Source organism: Tiliqua scincoides, chromosome 4 (genome assembly GCF_035046505.1).
Source record: "Tiliqua scincoides isolate rTilSci1 chromosome 4, rTilSci1.hap2, whole genome shotgun sequence".
NCBI classification, from domain to species: Eukaryota; Metazoa; Chordata; class Lepidosauria; order Squamata; family Scincidae; genus Tiliqua; species Tiliqua scincoides.
The window spans coordinates 97,581,144-97,602,752 of record NC_089824.1 but is presented as its reverse complement, the minus strand read 5'-3'; the positions used below and the strand labels follow the sequence as shown (position 1 = coordinate 97,602,752).

General features: G+C 43.8%; 1 protein-coding gene across 3 annotated transcripts in view; it reads right to left on the bottom strand.

Annotated features, from left to right (window-relative positions):
• Positions 1-21,609, bottom strand: part of MAJIN (membrane anchored junction protein) — a 46,263-nt gene that overhangs the window by 19,769 nt on the left and 4,885 nt on the right. Inside the window, exon 1 of one of the 3 annotated variants that reach the window (XM_066626512.1) lies at positions 13,559-13,860. The exons of 1 other annotated variant lie outside the window; for it this stretch is intronic. The gene's annotated coding sequence lies outside the window, so the exon portion shown is untranslated. Of the gene's footprint in view, positions 1-13,558; positions 13,861-21,609 lie in introns of those variants that run through there. One more of the 3 variants, XM_066626513.1, reaches the window with a different exon arrangement.

Sequence of the window (21,609 nt, the reverse complement as noted above, 5' to 3'; positions counted from 1 at the left end):
CTGAGACTCTGGGAGGGAAAGATGGAAGGAGGCCTCAGAAGGCAAGGAACACTATGGGAAGAAGGGCAAACCAAGAGGGTGAGAGAGCTGCTGCCAAAGTGCTGGGACAGCCCAATTATAACTGGAGCTGGATAAAGAGCTTCTGGGGGCCTCATTCATCCCATTGGCCTTATATTTGACACCCTCAATGTAAAGCAATTCCTCTTGAGCGTGAGTAAAGATAAAGGCTTCATGTGAGCTGGGAGATTCTGGAGAGACGGAAAGGATTCAATCTTGCACAGACTGGAATGGAAGTCACAGGCAGCAACATTGTTAGAATACTACTCATTCCACTGATGTTGCTTGCCAGAGTGTAAGAAAGCCCACATTTTCGCAAATCTGTTACTTTGGAACGTCTCACTGCTCAGAGAAGTAGAGCATGTAAAAGTCCTGTACATACATATTTTAAAATTTCCTATAAAACAGAATCTAAACAATAAAGTTTTTGCAAATAGGATACATATCCTGTTCAGAAATAGAAATATTATCTATGCTATTTTCAGTCAGTCACAGAAAATTCTCAGCAAGCTATGGAGGTGGCGGAAATGCCTCTTTTCTACACACAACATGCAATGGGAGGCAAAGACCAAAGCATACATTGTTTTGAATAGCCCTTGTAGTCTATTCCGGTTAATCAAGACACTCTTAATCAGCAAATCCACTTAACTGGGACATCTCCCAGGAAACCAATTTACCCTAATGATAGTAAATGAAAATGATGATGGGCTGTCTAGTTGGGTGTTTAAAATATCAATTTTGTTGTAGCTTTCTAATTGCTTTTTTCCATTCTGCTTAGTCTCACTCAATTAAAAAATGTGTATTGTTAATTGGAATATTAAAAGATCAGCTTTCAGGAAATCTGGATGAGCCTTCGACAAAGATTCTATTTTTTTTTAGGAAATTCAAACTATCAGCTCTCATTAGCTATGGATTGCAAAAAGAATAATTTTTCTTTTACATTCTATGCAATGTGCCACCTGAAATATGGGCTTAGAATGCCCCTTTCAATTACTGTACTATGTTACATACAAGACCACTGCTTGCAGAATTGCAAATAAATAATAATGGTAATCCTGCAGAAAAACTGTTGTGTGGATGGTCACGATCTGTCCTTGTTTTGGGGTAAATTATTAAATTCTCTAACCCAACACACTTTTGCCCTGTTTTGTGGCCCCTCACTATTTAACTCTAAAATAAGCTTTCCCATCCGATCTAGTTGCATGATTAAGCTCAAACCTGACTAGGCCCTCAGTGGCACATGTACATTTCTTTAACTTTCAATGTACTTCACACACACTTTAAAAAACTGGAAGGACTTGGAAAGGAGGTATGGATAACGTCACAATCGTTAGTCAATCAGCACCAGAGCCAGCTTTTCTCAGAATCAAACCTCACAACTCTGCAAACTCAGAAAATCCGTTTTCTATAGCTCACCTCAGGAAAGAAAAACGTACATTTTACATTAAATGTGGTTAAGGCACTTCCTAATTAGCCCCAGTTCTCTTTAAATAGTTACATCTTCACCCTTGGCCTCAGCTAGGAATTCTTTTCACCACCGTCTTTGAAAGCATAAAAACGAAACTCAGAACAAAATAAAACTAAGGATGAGCTCCAGTGGGAATAAATCTCTGCAAATCTTACTTCAAGAAAACACATTCAGGGTCAAGGGGTAAGGAACACAACACAGAGAGAATAGCTTGCTCTTTTACAATAATTGAACAAGAAGTTACAGGCAAAGTTATGAATAAAATTGCTTTTGTAAATTTTCTTCATCAAATTTCTCTTCACACATAAAAATTTCCCTTTGTTCCCGAAAGGAATATTTTTATGTGTGAAGAGAAATCTGATGAAGAAAATTTATAAAGGCCATTACTCAAATACAATGTTTATATCCTGATTTGTACTGGAATAAATGTTTACATACTGATTTTTTAAAAAGCAGAAAAGGCAGCCTGTATTGAATCTGAGATAAGCAGCAGTCCCTCATGCATGTAGTGAGAATGAGTGGGAAGGAAATTATGGTGCCATTAAGCTGGAGCCACACTACACAGAAAGTACACCTATTGTGGAACTAGCTTTTATATATTTTCCTCATCAAATTTCCCTCCACAAGGAAAGTCCCTCCATATTCTTTCTCCTTGGGAGCAAAATTTCCCTCAAGGCCTTTGTGAAGGTGCAGTGTTTTTGTACTAAAACACATATTATAGAAAATAGGCACAATAAATCACCCTGACAATAGAAGTCCCTCATTACAATAAAACAACTAAGCACCCTTCTTGGGGAAACCTTCCTGGTTTCTCAGTCTGAAGTAAGCAATGCCAAGGCCTGTATACCAAAAGAGAAACACAGAAGTTACAACAAGTATAACCAGCTTCCAGGGACATGTGGTAGGTGGGGAGGCAGGGGACGCTACAGTCCTAGCCACACTTTCCCGGGCGTAAGCTCTACTGACAGTGGGACTTACTTCTGAGTAGACATGCATAGGATTGGGGCTCTGAGGCAGAGCCTCCTTACTGGAGTGTTTCAAAAGGTTGTGGGTTGAGGCACCCACAACCCATGCGCAGAGCTTGAATTGCGCATAGCGTGCTGGTTTTGGGTGCCTCACACGTTTGCAGCACACTCCAGTAGGGAGGCTCTGCCTCACCTGCCTCCACACCCACCACACGTCCGCGCCACCTTCAAACTGACATCGTTTTCACTTCCTTCTTCTATTAAAATTTCTTCAGTCTTTTAACACTGGAAGGAAAAAAAGAAGAGGGCAAAAGAATAAAGGTGAAACTGATGGAAGCGGGTATAGATGGTGGATTTATAAGCCTGCTTGAATTGTGGACAGAGAGACCAGGTGGTGAGTCAAGGGCCAGTAGTGAGGGAGTCATGACAGGCTTCTCTCACCACTCACTCCTACCTTCTGCCATAGCTGCCATTTTGTCCTGGCCACTACAAAAGTTCCCCTTTGCAACTAGCTATCCAAAACTCAGGGCTGTCATACTACCCCTTTCATTTACTCTATGGTTTACTATGCAGCACCCTCTGCTGGACCCCAGCTGGTGATACAGTGGCTGTCAGTAACTTCTAGCTGGCAATTTCCAACAGGCAATTGAACAGAGTGACACTTCTATGCAAAGGTAGTAGTAAAGATGGAGGGCTTTATGCTCTTTCCAGTTCTGGTCTTAATTCACCTTTTTAAAAGGCATTTTTTAAAACATGCCTGCATGCAGCTCAGTGGAACACAAGGCGCTGCAAGTTACTGAGTGCTAAATGTGGTCAGGGAAGGAATGCGAAGGGAGAATTAAAGTTGATTGTCCTTTGCCGCAAGTTGAAAGGTGTTCTGTGGGGAATGATTTTGGGCTGGAAATCAAAACCAGGTTCAGCTCTACATCTAACCTGAATATCAACAACGTATAGGGATGGCCCATCTATGCAGTCAACTGAAGCAGTTACCCCAGCCACAGGGCTGGCCCAAGCCACTGTGCCACCTGAATCACTGCCCACTGCTTGTATGTGCACCCACACCTATGGAATGAAGGTGAACAGGCATTCTGTCTCCCCTTCCCTTTACCTACACAGCATGCACCATGTAGCCTCCTCAATACATGTTACTTCTGCTTGAAATGAACAGGCTCAGGAGATGCTGACACCATGTGCAAACTGAAGAGGGGTGGAGAAGGGAGGCTATATGCAGTTCAGGGAAGTGCAGGCAGGTTCCAGATCACCTTTCCCTGCCTACTGGATGTTTTGTATGCACCAAATGGGCAGGAAGAAGTGATTTGAGGCCATGGCTGCTCCCCCCCCCACTTCTCCCTCTAACACTACTCGTGAGAGAAGGCGGGCACAATTGCCGCAATCCTCTTCCAACTTTCTCCCACTGCAGAGGAAAATCTGAGAGGGCTGTAGGGAAATGGGGGGTGGGGGCTCATCCACTTGCCACCCCCTATGGGTGTCGCTCCATGGGAACACTTCAGGCAGCTTCATGGTTAAGCTGCCCCTGCTTGGGCAGCAGATTGGTAGGGGGCTCCAGCCACTTGTCTATATCACTCCTCCTCCTGCTCTCTGTATTCAGAAAGGAAGAGAAGGTGGCAATTGCCACAAGACCCAGGAACCGAGAGTGGCCCATCAGTGTTTAAAATGATCAGCTCAGCATATTACATTTACATCTGGTTCTTTTCTCTTTTATTTTTTTTAAGCTAAGAAAAACATTGAGGATGCAGTGAAAAGAAAACAAGTGTTGGACGAAGGGACATTAACATTCTGCCTCCAAGCTTCCCAGAGTCTTAAAAAGTCCTGCTGCTAGAGTTTACAATCTTACACAAGCCACACAACTTGGGTTAAAGGGTGTAAAAATCATTCCTTCTCCAGGGTACTATTTATCCCAGGGCTAGCCCTGACCTCAAATTACCACCTGCATATTTGTTGATTATCCAGAAATCTAGGTAGAGCAAAGCTGCATAAGTTGTGACTAACCATGCTAATCACAACCCACCAGCCATGTGGAAAACTACTTTACATGGCTGGTGTTGGCTGCTGTCAGTTTGATGTCTTATGTAGGTAGGGTGTTCTGAGGTAAAGACAGGGATCTTCCTCAACCTTAAATAGTTATGCAAAAGAGAACTTCAGCAGGTGTAGCTTTCCTTGCCTTTGCATACTAAGCTGTGACTTGCCAAAATTCCCTTTTCTTCTACATCCTACACTTGGGTGTTTGCCACTTTTTCAGGATAAGACTTGTACATATGGATTAAAACATCCCACAGTGCATATTACATAATTTTAACAGTGAGCCCAGGCAGAAGAACACTCATGTCTTCTGAGGCACATGTATAATATTTTCCCTCAGATCTAGCTCAGTGGAAACTTGTTTTTCCGATTTGCACCAGTCGGAATTAATTTTATTTTTCGCATTTTTATACTGGTGTACACAACTGCTCCCTCCTTTTGTCCTCACAACAACCCTATGAGGTAGGTGCAGCTGAGAGAAAGTGACTGGCCAAGGTCATCCAGGAAGTTTCATGGCTGAGGGAGGATTCAAACCTGGTTCTTCCAGGTCTAAGTCCACCTCCCAAACCACTACACTACCCTGGTTAATGGCACAGTGCTAATTGGCTGCTCTTTGTGTCAGTTGCAAAATAATTGTCTCTGCCACTCCATCTTAGATCAAATTCCCCTCCAAAAGTGTTTAAAACATTAATAAGTATAATGCACCTAACAAATGTTTGAATAGATAAACACACAAAAGATGCCTGAGAGAAAAAGAAAAAAAAGGGTGGACAGCCTGCCTGAAGCATGAAGATAAGAATAGCAGAGGAAGAGGCAATCTACATTTCATCTGCACACTGCTTGAAGAGTGGAGACATGGGAAGCAGAACTCAACCCACAGCAGAAAAGCCCACCTCTCAGCTCCTTTTTGCAGGTTGCAAGAAATACGGACACCTTTCCTCCATGCTGTACCTCCAATTCAGAAAAAAAAATCTTTCCACTACTCAAACAGCAAACAACGATTGCAAGAAAAGAATTATTTTCCTCCAATAAAGCACAGCTCATACTACTGTGATAGCAATGTATGAGGCTACTGTATCCCTCCCATCAATGTCCTACCATTTCAGTAATGCCTTATTTTTTTTTTAATTCTGGAAAGGAAAAGTTCTCCCTTTTCCCCTCCAATACACAAGAACATACATGGTAAGAATATATCTCCTGTTTGTTTTTTCCCCAAGAGCGGTAGAGAGGCTTTTTCCCCTCTGCAGTGACTTTTCACATACAGACACACACACATTTACATCTGTACTGCTGCCATACTACTCTCCAAACCAGGATGTAGGATTGCGCCAGATTAGCTATCATTGAGGGAAACATTTGTATTAGGTGCATATAAACATTTTTCCTGTTAGGGTCATTGGAAAGGTGCCCACATACTCCTAATAAATCACAAGTAAGAAACAGTTGACCAAATTGTAATTATTCCAGTTGCAGACAAAACTATTGGCTTTTTATCTCTATTTATAGCCAGACAAATCTGAATTAACTTTTCTGGGACAAATTTTTAAAAAATGTTGGTTTATGAAGCAAAGAGATGAGAATGAGGAAAATAAAACGAGAACCAAAGTGCAAATAGTTCTGGAGAACTTTGGACTTTTGTTTCTCTCACATCAGCTAGTCGTGAAATATAGCAAGCTCTTTTAAAACACAAGAGAAGTGTCAAAGCAGTTTATATAAGAATGGGGGAGGGAGAGGGTCTGCAGTTCAAAGGTCCAGATTACATCTTTAATACAAGGATAGTATTAAGATTTATGACCATGGTGGAGGAAGATTCACTCATCTATTTCAATACATGATTTAGTCCAAACATGTATAAAGTAAGAGAAAGATGGTGTGGGCTTAAGAGATAAATAAGCATACATGTGAGGGGTGGTTATCCCCACTCTTCCCCTTAGCTCACATCAGAAGAGGAGAACTGGCACCCAGACAAATAGCCTACTCCTCTGGAACCACCCCCAACAATTTCTGGAACTCTGTGGTACATAAGAACATAAGAACATAAGAACAGCCCCACTGGATCAGGCCATAGGCCCATCTAGTCCAGCTTCCTGTATCTCACAGCGGCCCACCAAATGCCCCAGGGAGCACACCAGATAAGAAGAGACCTTGTCCTGGTGCTCTCCCCTACATCTGGCATTCTGACTTAACCCATTCCTAAAATCAGGAGGTTGCGCATACACATCATGGCTTGTACCCCATAATGGATTTTTCCTCCAGAAACTCGTCCAATCCCCTTTTAAAGGCGTCTAGGCTAGACGCCAGCACCACATCCTGTGGCAAGGAGTTCCACAGACCGACCACGCGCTGAGTAAAGAAATATTTTCTTTTGTCTGTCCTAACCCACCCAACACTCAATTTTAGTGGATGTCCCCTGGTTCTGGTATTATGTGAGAGTGTAAAGAGCATCTCCCTATCCACTCTGTCCATCCCCTGCATAATTTTGTATGTCTCAATCATGTCCCCCCTCAAGCGTCTCTTTTCTAGGCTGAAGAGGCCCAAACGCCGTAGCCTTTCCTCATAAGGAAGGTGCCCCAGCCCCGTAATCAGCTTAGTCGCTCTCTTTTGCACCTTTTCCATTTCCACTATGTCTTTTTTGAGATGCGGCGACCAGAACTGGACACAATACTCCAGGTGTGGCCTTACCATCGATTTGTACAACGGCATTATAATATTAGCCGTTTTGTTCTCAATACCCTTCCTAATGATCCCAAGTATAGAATTGGCCTTCTTCACTGCCGCCGCACATTGGGTCGACACTTTCATCGACCTGTCCACCACCACCCCAAGATCTCTCTCCTGATCTGTCACAGACAGCTCAGAACCCATCAGCCTATATCTAAAGTTTTGATTTTTTGCCCCAATGTGCATGACTTTACACTTACTGACATTGAAGCGCATCTGCCATTTTGCTGCCCATTCTGCCAGTCTGGAGAGATCCTTCTGGAGCTCCTCACAATCACCTCTGGTCTTTACCACTCGGAAAAGTTTGGTGTCGTCTGCAAACTTAGCCACTTCACTGCTCAACCCTCTCCAGGTCATTTATGAAGAGGTTGAAAAGCACCGGTCCCAGGACAGATCCTTGGGGCACACCGCTTTTCACCTCTCTCCATTGTGAAAATTGCCCATTGACACCCACTCTCTGCTTCCTGGCCTCCAACCAGTTCTCAATCCACGAGAGGACCTGTCCTCTAATTCCCTGACTGTGGAGTTTTTTCAGTAGCCTTTGGTGAGGGACCGTGTCAAACGCCTTCTGAAAGTCCAGATATATAATGTCCACGGGTTCTCCCGCATCCACATGCCTGTTGACCTTTTCAAAGAATTCTATAAGGTTCGTGAGGCAAGACTTACCCTTACAGAAGCCATGCTGACTCTCCCTCAGCAAGGCCTGTTTGTCTATGTGTTTTGAGATCCTATCTTTGATGAGGCATTCCACCATCTTACCCGGTATGGATGTTAGGCTGACCGGCCTATAGTTTCCCGGGTCCCCCCTCTTTCCCTTTTTAAAAATAGGCGTGACATTTGCTATCCTCCAATCTTCTGGCACCGTGGCAGTTTTGAGGGACAAGTTGCATACCTTAGTCAAGAGATCTGCAACTTCATTCTTCAATTCCTTAATAACCCTTGGGTGGATGCCATCAGGGCCCGGTGACTTATTGGTCTTTAATTTATCAATGAGGTCTGAAACATCTTCTCTTTTAACCTCTATCTGACTTAACTCCTCGGTCAGGAGGGGCCGTTCGGGCAGCGGTATCTGCCCGAGGTCTTCTGCCGTGAAGACAGATGCAAAGAACTCATTTAATTTCTCTGCCATCTCTAAGTCTCCTTTTATCTCCCCTTTCCCTCCCTCACCATCCAGAGGGCCAACCGCTTCTCTGGCGGGTTTCCTGCTTCTAACATATTTGAAGAAGCTTTTATTATTCCCCTTAATGTTGCTGGCCATGCGTTCCTCATAGTCTCGCTTGGCCTCCCCTATCACCTTCTTACATTTCTTTTGCCACAGTTTATGTTCCTTTTTATTCTCTTCATTAGGGCAAGACTTCCATTTACGGAAGGAAGCTTCCTTGCCCTTCACAGCCTCTCTAACTTGGCTGGTTAGCCATGCGGGCACTCTCCTGGATTTAGTGGAACCCTTCTTTCTTTGCGGTATACACCTCTGCTGGGCCTCTATTACTGTTGTTTTAAGCAGCCTCCATGCACTCTGGAGAGACTGGACTCTTTTTACCCTCCCTTTCAACCTCCTCCTAACCAGCCTCCTCATTTGAGGGAAGTCCGCCCGTCGGAAGTCAAGGGTTTTTGTTAGAGATTTGCCTGGTATTCTTCCCCCAACGTGCATGTCAAAACGGATCGCAGCATGATCACTGTTCCCCAATGGCTCAGTAACGTTTACATCTCTAACCAGGTCCTGCGTACCGCACAAAATTAAATCCAGAGTCACCTGTCCTCTGGTGGGCTCCTTGACTAGCTGATCTAAGCCACAGTCATTTAGCACGTCAAGAAATCCGGTTTCCTTATCGTGACCAGAACACAAATTGACCCAGTCAATATGAGGATAATTGAAGTCCCCCATGATTACAACCCTGTCCCTCCTTGTCACCTCCCTGATCTGTTTCCTCATTTCAAGGTCCCCATCAGATTTCTGGTCTGGAGGACGATAGCACGCCCCCAGTATTACATTGCTGCACAAGCCTGGTAATTTAACCCACAGAGATTCTACGGTGGAGTCGGACCCACCTTCAATCTCTACTTTGCTGGATTCTATCCCTTCCTTAACATAAAGGGCCACCCCACCTCCAACACGCCCCTGCCTGTCCCTCCTGTAGAGTTTATAGCCCGGGATTGCGGTATCCCACTGATTCTCCGCATTCCACCAGGTTTCCGTTATGCCCACTATGTCAATATTTTCCCTTGTCACCAGACATTCCAGTTCTCCCACCTTTGCTCGTAGACTTCGGGCATTCGCATAAAAGCATTTATACACGGAATGCCCCAGGATGGGCTGCTTTTTCGCTCCTTTGTCCCCGCATCCTCTCATTGTGCCAAACCGTCTATCACATCCCATCACCCTACCTTTCCCAATTTCTTCTCCTACCCTGCCTTTGTCTTGTTGTTCTCTAACCTCCCCATCCTCATCCCATAGGGATGAGGAGTCCCGAACCGGATGCCCCTCGGCTCCTGTCGGCCTTCCCCCAGGGATCAGTTTAAAAGCTGCTCTGCCACCTTTTTAATGTTGTGCGCCAGCAGTCTGGTTCCATTCTGGTTCAAATGGAGCCCGTCCCTCTTGTACAGGCCCCGCTTGTCCCAAAACGTTCCCCAGTGCCTAACGAATCTAAACCCCTCCTCCCTACACCACCGTCTCATCCACGCATTGAGACCCCTGATCTCCGCCTGCCTAGCTGGCCCTGCGCGTGGAACAGGTAGCACTTCAGAGAACGCTACCTTTGAGGTCCTGGCTTTCAGCTTCCTGCCTAAAAGCCTAAATTTGGCCTCCAGGACCTCCCAGCTACACTTGCCCACGTCGTTGGTGCCGACATGCACCACAGCCGCTACCTCTCCCCCAGCACTGTCTACTAGCCTGTCTAGACGAGAAGTGATAGCTCAAAGGAAAGGCATTTTAGTGGGTGACAAGCTAAACATGAGCTGGCAGTGTGGCGCTGCAGCAAAGATGACAAGTTCTAGGCTGCATCAGCAGAAGTATAGTATCCAAATTATGAGAATACTGTTGTGTTCTCCTTTAATCAGATTGGAATACTGCATCAGGTTCTGAGCACTGCAATTCAAGAGGGGTATTGCTGAGTGAATATTTGCCCTCTGCGCCTCTGACATAATGTTGTGACTTGACTGCCTCCCTGGACTTATGTGTTCCTCATTGGCTCAATGAGTTCTTTTTTTCTTTTTCCCTTAAATTTTGCTCTGTTTTGATATTTATTTTTTGCCATGTAATGTTAAAATTAATGTTTCAATGCCTTGTTTGATTTTTTTTTTTAATTGTTGTGATACTCTGTATTTGATTATAAAGCTTTGTAAGCTGCCTTGGGCATTTGCTTTGGGAAAGGCAGGGTATAAATTTCTTAAAATAAAATGAAGTAAAAATAAATTGTTAAGTTTGCAGTATTACAGCTTCTATATACAGTTCCCGTTAATTTTTCTATTCTACATATTTTTCAGCCAGGTTACTGCTGTTAAGACTTTTAATAGCTACCTAGATCTAAACAAGTTTTTCTCCTTCAGATTCATATCTAGATATTTCACAAACTGGGCAAGAAGCCAGCACTGGCACAATCAAAACAGTTTGTCCTGTCTGATGTTAAACCTCTTTGGAACAATCCTTTTGATTTATGCTTGGCTTTTTCACAACCATATTTTAACTGGGTGTCAGACTTTTTCTTTTTCAGTTATTATTGCCAATTACCCTTGTAATACTAACTGAGAATTGTTGAGGCTACTGTACTTTGGATTGTTTTTATTAAGAGCTGTATATGCTTTGTACACACTTTTATTAAGTTGTACACAGAATTAATCACTTTCATTGCTAATCAAGACTCAAGACCAAAGGAGTCATAATAAGAGAGATGCATTATTGCTTTTCTGTATTAGTAAAAAGAATACCTGCCACAGGTTACAGCCATAGCATGGGAAGTGTTTACCCTTCCACCCACATTGTTGTTCCAGTAATAATCCACCTTCTGTCCAAAAGGAAAAACAAATAGGTACTCCTATGTTTGTCCTTCCAGGGCAAATGGCAGCCAGCGGAGGAAGTGGCAGGGGGAATTTTCATTAGGAAATTATCACGGATGGAAGTAATTATTCTCCCTGCACTATGGACCCAATTCAGCTAAGATCCAGGGGAGGGGAGAAACTTCTTTAAAAAACATTTAAAATGACAGACATATGACACACTTCTCATCTCATGTATTTTAGCCCTCAAGTGATGACCATAGTTTTGGTGCATCTGAGAAGTTATCAATTTTTTTCTGTCAAAGCTTTTGTGCCTTTTATGACTGCATCTGCATGTCAGGGAAGGATCCAAACAGCTAAACATTTCTTGGCATACAGTTGCAGTGATGAGAAAAATTTTCCCTGCTGAACTATTATTTGTCACCTAGCTGTTAAAGGCATAAGAGAGCAGGAAAAAGTCCAATCTAATCTGGTAACCAACTTCATCTGCCTAACATCAATTTGTTTTTTAAGCAGTGTTTCCCCAGCTTCTGATACCTGGACAGTTTTTTCAGGATTAAATTTATGTCTAAGAGATATTTCTCACTAAGAGAGAGAGAGAGAGAGAGAGAGAGCTAGGATGATCAGGCCTGTGTGAGATAGCCCAGTTAACACTGCTTCCGGGCATTCCTTACACACCCTTTTACACAACCAGGGCTTAGGAATGGCATTGTATCTTCTGAGCAATGATGATTCTGGAATTTCCTGCACATGCCAACTATACCACAGGCTGTATGGTACAGTTGTTGCCTCCTGCAGGATACTTTCACTACACACCTATCAGAAAGAGAGAAAGATCAGTACTGCAGGTTGATGGTGGGGAAGTCTCTGCTCTGGTGGCCACAGAGAGGTGGTGGTGGATGCATCCAACACAGTGGCCTAATATTTCAAAGCACACTTCAGCCCCTTATGTGGCACATAGTTTAGAAAACACTGACAGAAACCACCCCCCACAAAGGTAGAATAGTTGTGAGCCCTTTTGTGGTCTAAAAGGCAGTATATGAATCCCTTAAGCAGTGCTTCTCAAACTGTGCATCGGGACCTACCAGATGGGTCATGAGCCATTTTCAAGTGGGTCCCCATTCATTTCAGTATTTTATTTTTAATATATTAGACTTGATGCTACCTGGTTATGTGACTGCATTTGGGGAAATATTATACATCTGTACTTTAAACAGGCTACTATGTACAGGTATAACCTAATTATCCATGGATTTTTCACCCATGGTTTTATCTCAGTATGATGAGAAGAGCCCTTTAAATTAAAGGATAAAAGTCATTTAACAATATCCTCATTAATGTGAAAGAGGGTAGCTGGCTGACAATCCATCAATCATTCTGTCTCCAGGCACTTAGAACAGCTTCAAGGCAAGTGAGCCCTCCCTTTCCCCAGAGCACGTGAAAGAACAATAATCACTTTGCATTCTTTCCCAATGCTGCACTTATGAAGGGAGGGGTCACTGACTCGGAATGAAGCCTTTCTAAGCGCCTGGGGGGAGACTGTAGATGGGTTATCTGCCTAATGGCTCTGTCCTACATCACAAAGGTCAGCAATTGCCTAGCAAAGGGACATTTTTTAAAAATCTTTCTTTATTGCGATTTTTGCCATTTTTGTGAGTTTTGGGAATGGAACCCTCACAAATAATGGTATTCAACCTGTGTATGCTCTTCACAATGACAGTAAATGGGACTTACTCCTGAATAAGTGTGGGTAGGATTGCAGCCTAGGATTGTCCTGCTTATTTTTCCTGCTTGATTATGTCACTTCCGGTTATGACATCACTTCCAGTGGGTTCTGACAGATTCTCATTCTAAAAAGTGGATCCCAGTGCTAAAAGTTTGAGTTCCACTGCCTTAAAGAGTTTCAGATAAGTGATGCTTCTTTTCAAAAGGTGGGAGTCAAGGCTCTGGTGTGGCTAAGTGAAAGAAGCAAGGGAAATCCTTGTTTTCTAACGAGAAAATCCTAATCCCTGGTGCTGCCACGATGTGCAGTGGTTGAAATGGCTACTGCTGTATCTATTGGCCTCACCAGGGCCACTGGAGGTCTCTTTGGGGGAAAGGGACTTTCATCTCCTTCCCCTGAGGAAAGGTGCCCACAATGGGCCTCCTTACATCTGCACCAGATATTTTTCCAATACAGACAGGAGAATCTCCATGTTGGGCTTTTCATTCAGTCCCACCCCCCTCACAAACTGGTTCCTCTCAACACTCTCCCTCTCTGGAATGCCTCCTCCTGCCCTGCAAACCCACATCGCCACCCAGTGGGCAAACTTACCACACTGGCGCTGCAAGTCGTCTGTGCGGTGCTAAGGCCCAGCGCCGACTGGCATGGTTCAGTGCCAGTGGTTACAGTGGTCCCTCCTCTCCAGGTGTTGCGGATGTGCCTTATGGCATGTTTGTGACACCCAGTGCCAGTGCTGGGGCTCAGTGCCGGCACTGGAGGCCCCTAGGATTGGGCCCTAAATCCTTTGTCTCCTCTCCTTATATAAACCAGGCCAGAACATTCTTTTAGTTGATTCTGTGTCTGCTCTAGGCTGTCTCCAAGTACACACGTTCAAGCAGGTAAAGAGTTCTATGTGTTTAACATTCTTTGATTTAGTAGCAAAGAATGTCTTGCCCTTTTCATAATGTTCTCTGGTATCAACTCTGTCAACAACTCTGTTCTTTCACCTTGTAATTAGGGTGAGGCTGGAAATAGACCATAGTTTTTGAGAGAGTTTAAAGTGGTATGAGACAGGCATTGCTGTCTGACTTACACAGTCATTTTTTGGGGTCCCAGTGACACGTCTGATCAAACAGGTTTATGCATGTTTTTAAAAATTAATTACTACAAAAACCATTAAGCCTGTCTGATTAGAGGCAATCTTGGGCTGAATGTCTGTCTACAATGCAATGCCACTATCATACTCCGTTACTGAAAAAACTGGTAACTGTTTTCAGTGTTAATCACCACAGGATACCAAAGCCAGGATTAGGGACTGTGTGAGTCAAGTTGTGAGCTTTTCAATTGGCCATTATAGGTAGAGTTACGAGACACAAAGAGGGACACAGTACCTATACCTTTGAATAGAAGAGGGAAAAGAGGGAATTTTGTATACTTTTGTATACAAAAGTTATAGTCACTCTGTCCCCCCTTTGTGTCTGGTAACCCTAATTATAGCTGGGTTCAAGGATAATGCTAAACTATGGTTTATTTAGCTAAACCATGGTTTCTCATAGTCTGAACCTAAATCTGCCCATATGTTCCCATGGATGTCTCCAAACAGGAAGGGGAAAGGCAGGGTATAAATCAGCCATTTTCAGCCACTGTGCTGTGGCACACTGGTGTGCCGTGAATGGTCCACAGGTGTGCCAGGAATTTGGAAGAAGGTCATTTATTAATAGGGCCAATGGGAGATGTGAGCCCCCAATGGCAGCATGGTGTGCCTTGTCAATTGTCAAAAACCTGGTGGAGTGCCTTGACCATTTTAGTGCCTTGTCAGTGTGCCGTGAGATGGAAAAGTATAAATAAACAAAAACAAAAATAAACAAAAACATAGTCCGTTTGAGGCCAACAAACCAGGTATGAATCCAGGAATTAAAGTTGGTTTGCAAATCTGTTACACTAGCCTTCTAGGGAGAAAAAAATCAATTCTTAGCTTTTGAGTCTGGTAAAAATGGGACAAGAGACTCTCAGGTTTTTAGAGTGGGTTGAATTTTCTGTAGATCAGAGCTTTGATCCATAAGATTTGGCCAGGATCACTGTACACTTTGCTCTAATCTGTTAGTTTCAGGAGCAGACTTGGTGGGTGTATAGGATTGCAACAAAATTAATTGCTTTCAGCTTGGCAAGGGTTTCCCACCTCCAGGAGAATTCATTCTTTGTGTATGTGTGTGTGTGTGGGGGGGGGGTGTTTCTGGTATTTGAACAACTTGTCCTCAGGACTAGCGAAGCTGGTTGTGCAATTTGTTTTACTGGACAACAGCAGAGGAGCTCAAACACTTTTAGATTAGTGCAGTAGGGAGGGGACGGGGGAGATGGGAATGATGGAGGAACCTTAAGCATGTGAGGACCCCATAGCGACTTGCCTGTCTGGTGTGAAGGTTGCAGACATCACTTCTCGTCTAGACAGGCTGGTAGATAGTGCTGGGGAGGAGGTAGCGGTTGTGGTGCATGTCGGCACCAACGACGTGGGCAAGTGTAGCCGGAAGGTCCTGGAGGCCAAATTTAGGCTTTTAGGTAGGAAGATGAAAGCCAGGACCTCAAAGGTAGCGTTCTCTGAAGTGCTACCTGTTCCACATGCAGGGCCAGCTAGGCAAGCAGAGATCAGGGGTCTCAGTGCGTGGATGAGACGGTGGTGTAGGGAGGAGGGGTTTAGATTCATTAGGCACTGGGGAACATTTTGGGACAAGCAGGGCCTGTACAAGAGGGACGGGTTTCACTTAAACCAGAATGGAACCAGACTGCTGGCGCATAACATTAAAAAGGTGGCAGAGCAGCTTTTAAACTGATCCCTGGGGGAAGGCCAACAGGAGCTGAGGGGCATCCGGTTCGGGACTTTTCATCCCTATGGGACGAGGATGGGGAGGTTAGAGAACAACAAGACAAAGGCAGAGTAGAAGAAATTGGGAATGGTAGCGTGATGGGATGTGATAGACGGTTTGGCACAGTGAGAGGATGCGGAGACAAAGGAGCTAATAAGCAGCCCATCCTGGGGCATTCCATGTACAAGAGAGACTATGAGGTACTCATGACCAGCAGCATTAAGGGGAATAATAAAAGCTTCTTCAAATATGTTAGAAGCAGGAAACCCGCCAAAGAAGCGGTTGGCCCTCTGGATGGTGAGGGAGGGAAAGGGGAAATAAAAGGAGACTTAGAGATGGCTGAGAAATTGAATGAGTTCTTTGCATCTGTCTTCACGGCAGAAGACCTATCACGTCTATCTGTCTATCACGGCAGATACCGCTGCCCGAACGGCCCCTCCTGACCAAGGAATTAGTCAATTAGAGATTAAAGGAGAAGATGTTTCAGACCTCATTGATAAATTAAAGATCAATAAGTCACCGGGCCCTGATGGCATCCACCCAAGAGTTATTAAGGAATTGAATAAGTTCCTCAAGTTGCAGACCTCTTGACTAAAATATGCAACTTGTCCCTCAAAACAGCCATGGTGCCAGAGGATTGGAGGATAGCAAATGTCACACTGATTTTTAAAAAGGGAAGGAGCAGGGACCTGGGAAACTATAGGCCGGTGAACCTAACATCTATACCAGGTAAGATGGTGGAATGCCTCATCAAAGATAGAATCTCAAAACACATAGATGAACAAGCCTTGCTGAGGGAGAATCAGCATGGCTTCTGTAAGGGTAAGTCTTGCCTCACAAACCTTTTAAAATTCTTTGAAAAGGTCAACAGGCATGTGGATGTGGGAGAACCCGTGGACATTATATACCTGGACTTTCAGAAGGCTTTCGACACGGCCCCTCACCAAAGGCTACTGAAAAAAACTCCAGTCAGGGAATTAGAGGGCAGGTCCTCTCCTGGATTGAGACCTGGTTGAAGACCAGGAAACAGAGAGTGGGTGTCAATGGGCAATTTTCACAATGGAGAAAGGTGAAAAGTGGTGTGCCCCAAGGATCTGTCCTGGGACCGGTGATCTTCAACCTCTTCATAAATGACCTGGAGACAGGGTTGAGCAGTGAGGTGGCAAAGTTTGCAGATGACACCAAACATTTCCGAGTGGTGAAGACCAGAAGTGATTGTGAGAAGCTCCAGAAGGATCTCTCCAGACTGGCAGAATGGGCAGCAAAATGGCAGATGCATTTCAATGTAAGTAAGTGTAAAGTCATGCACATTGGGGCAAAAAATCAAAACTTCACATATAGGCTAATGGGTTCTGAGCTGTCTGTGTCAGATCAGGAGAGAGATCTTGGGGTGGTGGTGGACAGGTCGATGAAAGTGTCGATCCAATGTGCAGCGGCAGTAAAGAAGCCCAATTCTATGCTTGGGATCATTAGAAAAGGTATTGAGAACAAAACAGCTAATATTATAATGCCGTTGTACAAATCTATGGTAAGGCCACACCTGACTATGATAAGGCCTGACTATGGTAAGGCCACACCTGGAGTATTGTGCCCAGTTTTGGTCGCCGCATCTCAAAAAGGATATAGTGGAAATGGAAAAGGTACAAAAGAGGGCAACTAAGATGATTGCTGGGCTGGGGCACCTTCCTTATGAGGAAAGGCTACGGCCTTTGGGCCTCTTCAGCCTAAAAAAGAGACACCTGAGGACATGATTAAGACATATAAAATTATGCATGGGAAGGATAAAGTGGATAGAGAGATACTCTTTACACTCTCACATAACACCAGAAGCAGGGGACATCCACTAAAATTGAGTGTTGGGAGAGTTAGGACAGACAAAACAAAATATTTCTTTACTCAGTGTGTGGTTGGTCAGTGGAACTCCTTGCCACAGGATGTGGTGACGGCATCTGGCCTGGATGCCTTCAAAAGGGGATTGGACAAGTTTCTGGAGGAAAAATCCATTACGGGTTACAAGCCATGATATGTATGTGCAACCTCCTGATTTTAGAAATGGGCTATGTCAGATGCAAGGGAGGGCACCAGGATGCAGGTCTCTTGTTACCAGGTGTGCTCCCTGGGGCATTTGGTGGGGCCACTGTGAGATTCAGGAAGCTGGACTAGATGGGCCTATGGCCTGATCCAGTGGGGCTGTTCTTATGTTCTCAAGCATATAAAACGTTGGAAAGGTTATTAATTGCTGATTCTTCTGGTTTTTTTTTAAGCCACTTTGTGAGAACATTATGCAATTAACAATGAAGTAGTAGTAGTTGTGACTGTAGCAGCATTTAACCTTTTCGCTGCCAACCTTTTCTCTGTTCTTCCCCAGTTTAGAATGTGATTTTGTCCTTGGGAATGTCCTGAACAGAAACAGGAGAAAAGGAATAAATAATCTTGATTTTAGCAATACACCTCTAATTTAAGGTTTCAGTAGTCTGTGGGATCATTGCTGGCAGCGGTGGACCTCTGCAACCCCGCACCTGGGGCAAAGCTCCAAGATGGCACCCCCAGGCTATCGCCACCCTGCCTCGCAGAAATCCACCACCACCCTCCACTCACCAGAGGCTCACGGAGCCTCGCAAGACCTTCTCCCATGTCAGAGAAACCTCTGTGAGGTTCCCAGACACCAAACTCTGCCCCCATCTGGAGCCTCAGAGAGGCTTCCACGGGGTCCTAGAGGCCAGCGCCAGGGGCCTTTGCCCCAAGGAATTCTATGGGAGGTACGCAACTGATTGCTGCTATCTTCCATTATTGGGGTGGAAAAAATAGCAGGGAGAAAATGCTGTACAGTATTTGTGGATTTGTTCTTTCAACAGTGTTTAAGTGCTGAGGTTTATGATCCTGTTTGCATACAGATAATAATCAGGTTTTACCTAATTGTTCCCATGCTTTTCTGATAATGCCTTGTGAAGTTTATATAACATAACAAGGTGACTCTTTTGTTGCTAGGCTATTTCAAAAACAAAGGAGAGCAGTCAGGTTTAGGCTACAGGTACATATTTGCATGCTATGTGTAGTTTGGTTTGTGTCAAAGTGGGCAAAGGGACAACTTATAGAAGAATCCAAAAAGATGGCAAGTGAGACCTAGGAATAGAAAATCGCTTCAATACTTCCCTAATGAATGTCCAGATACTTTTGGGTAATTGTAACTAGTGTTATAACAGCTGTTTAATTATCTCTTTGTTAGATTGATTGCTTTATAATACTGATAACTCTTTATTTACATTGTCTTAATCCCCCCCCCCCAAATAGCACAGTTTGCCTCCTGGTTCTTTGTTATGGAGATTGCAAATCATGCTCTTAGCCATATAGTTTCAGCTACATGCCCGTTCTAAGGGCTGCAACAGTTTCTTAGGGCAGATATAACGGATATAATAGGATTGAACTCTTCAGTCAAGAATCTTAGTAAAAATTCAGTCTTGTGTCTTTCGACACAAGACAAGCACAAAGCCAGTCAAAGCTAAATCCTCTAAAACCATGGCTATAAGTGTGCTTCTCTCAGCCCAATCCTATCGACTGTTTACATCAGCAGAATTAGTTATTACAGTTCTATGTTGTTCAGCAACTGGTGCAATTGTCTGGTGCAATGATGCATTGTAGATATAGCATGTATTATGCTTTCTCATGTTCTCCTACCAACAGTTTTTCTCTGACTTTTGTATTTGCCCTCCAAAGGAAATTGGGCTCTAGATCAAGTGAGAAATCCCCCACCATTCTAAGAGTTGTCATTACAATAATTGCACTTGCAAGGCAGTGAATTGTGGGTTGGACTGTGAAATCCTAAGAAGAGCAAAGTATCTGATCTATAACTTAAATATAGCTGAATTATATGGTAACAGTGATTGCAATGTAAGTGGAACAAAGCCAGAAGAGAAACCCAACACAACCACCACAGTAACATTTAACTTCACTGCAAGAGAACTGCCACAAAACTAAAATAATAGTTAGAAACAAATTATAAGGAGCACTTGCAAACACCATAGTCATACAAACAGCAGGACACGCTTAAAAAGATCATAATGCAGATTGAGAATATATGCTTTCCTTAAAACAAACAAGACTAAGCAAGCAGTTTGCATGAGTAAGGAAGAGTATAGAAAAGCAAAACAATATTCTTATTTTTGATTATGGTAGATTATTTATCTATAATGGTAGTGCTTGTCTGGATTCTGAGGGTGCCAAACAGAGGGGGGGGTGATGATAAAGAAGATGAAGAAAAATAGTGGGGGTTCACCCCCATTATCCTGTGTGGGCAGCGAGTCCAAGGTAAGAAAATGTAAGATCCCAAGAGATTTCTGGACCCCCTTCTTTGGCTACTTGGTCCCCCTTCTGACCCAGGACCTGGGTACAAATTACCCCCTGCACCCACCTCTCGTGGGCCCTGCCCTCACCCACTAATGAAAGGAAGATTGAGCCCTCCCTTCATTGTAGATGCAGGGACTTGGGTTCAGATCACCCCTCCTAAAGCTGAGTGAAAGGAGAAAGGAGAAAGGATTGCAGGAGAAAGGAGAATAACCAGTCCTTGCCCTCACAATTTCTTGCAAATTTATGCAGTATTTGTACAACAGAAAATAAACCTCTTTCAAAGGTAAGCCAGTGTATATCACCAGTGAGTTCCTGAGGGTGTCTACCATTGACCTAACAAATTGTTTCCACCGAAGTCAAAAAGATAAGACGTTTGGCATCCCTTCAATACTTTTTTTAAAAACTAGATAAGGTTAGAGGCAGGAAAACACCCTGTACTAGAAACTATGCTAGAAATGACTGTTTCACATTGTTTTGTGACAAGGTCAGCCCTGCAAATACAGTAAAATAGATACATTTTAATATTTACCTACTTCCTAAAGTTTGTTGAATACACTCTGACTCTGTGTGTGTGTGTGTGTGTGTCTCTCTCTCTCTCTCTCAAAACCTGTCTTCTACCTCCTCCAGTTTAGCTCTTCCTTATATCACCTTTAGGTATACTTAAAGGGAAAGTGTGACAAGTCTGGAATGAATTTTTTTTTTTTTAATAAGGAGCAGGAATGGAAGTTAAGTTGCAAATAATAAAGAATAAATCCTTTGGAACAGCACTTATTCTGGCAAGATGGGTTTGGAGTAGAGGGGTAATGCCTTGTCACCCTTTTCCTCGTCCTGATCTAGGTGGTGCAGCACCAGAGAGAAGTCTGTACTCATGCTGTTCACACTGCCTCTCCTCCCCAGCTCTCACAATTCTGCTGTGTTCTTCTCTCAAACATAGTCCTATTTCCACCCATCTGCTTCTATCTACAATTGCTTGTCCCTTTCGTGCATCTTACAGCACAATACTATACACGTCTCCACAGAAGTAAGCCCTGTTGAGTCCTTTGAGACTTACTCCCATGAAAGTGCATAGGATTGCAGCCTTAGTTTGCTCAGCTTTAGCTGTCACTCTCATCCTTTGGAACCTCCTTTTCTGAGTGTTCCACTCCCTTGCACTGTCCTCCAATTCTACTGCTGAGATGTGTGTTTGCTAGGTCTGAGATGTGCATTCTCTGCCACATAAAAGTCTGCGTGTCTTGAATGTTGTACAGGAAGAGAGGCCAATGGGAGGTGAACCTAGGGTGAAATGCAGGCTGTTGAGTAATTCTGGTTACCATGGGATCAGAGGGGATCAGAGAATATAGGTGACCAATAGGGAGAGGAAAAGTTCCCTAAGAGGCCATTTGGGAGGCGTAAAGGTAATTCATTACCTAGAGGAGGAGTGCCAAAGAATGGTGCTGAAGATATACATTATGTGGATCT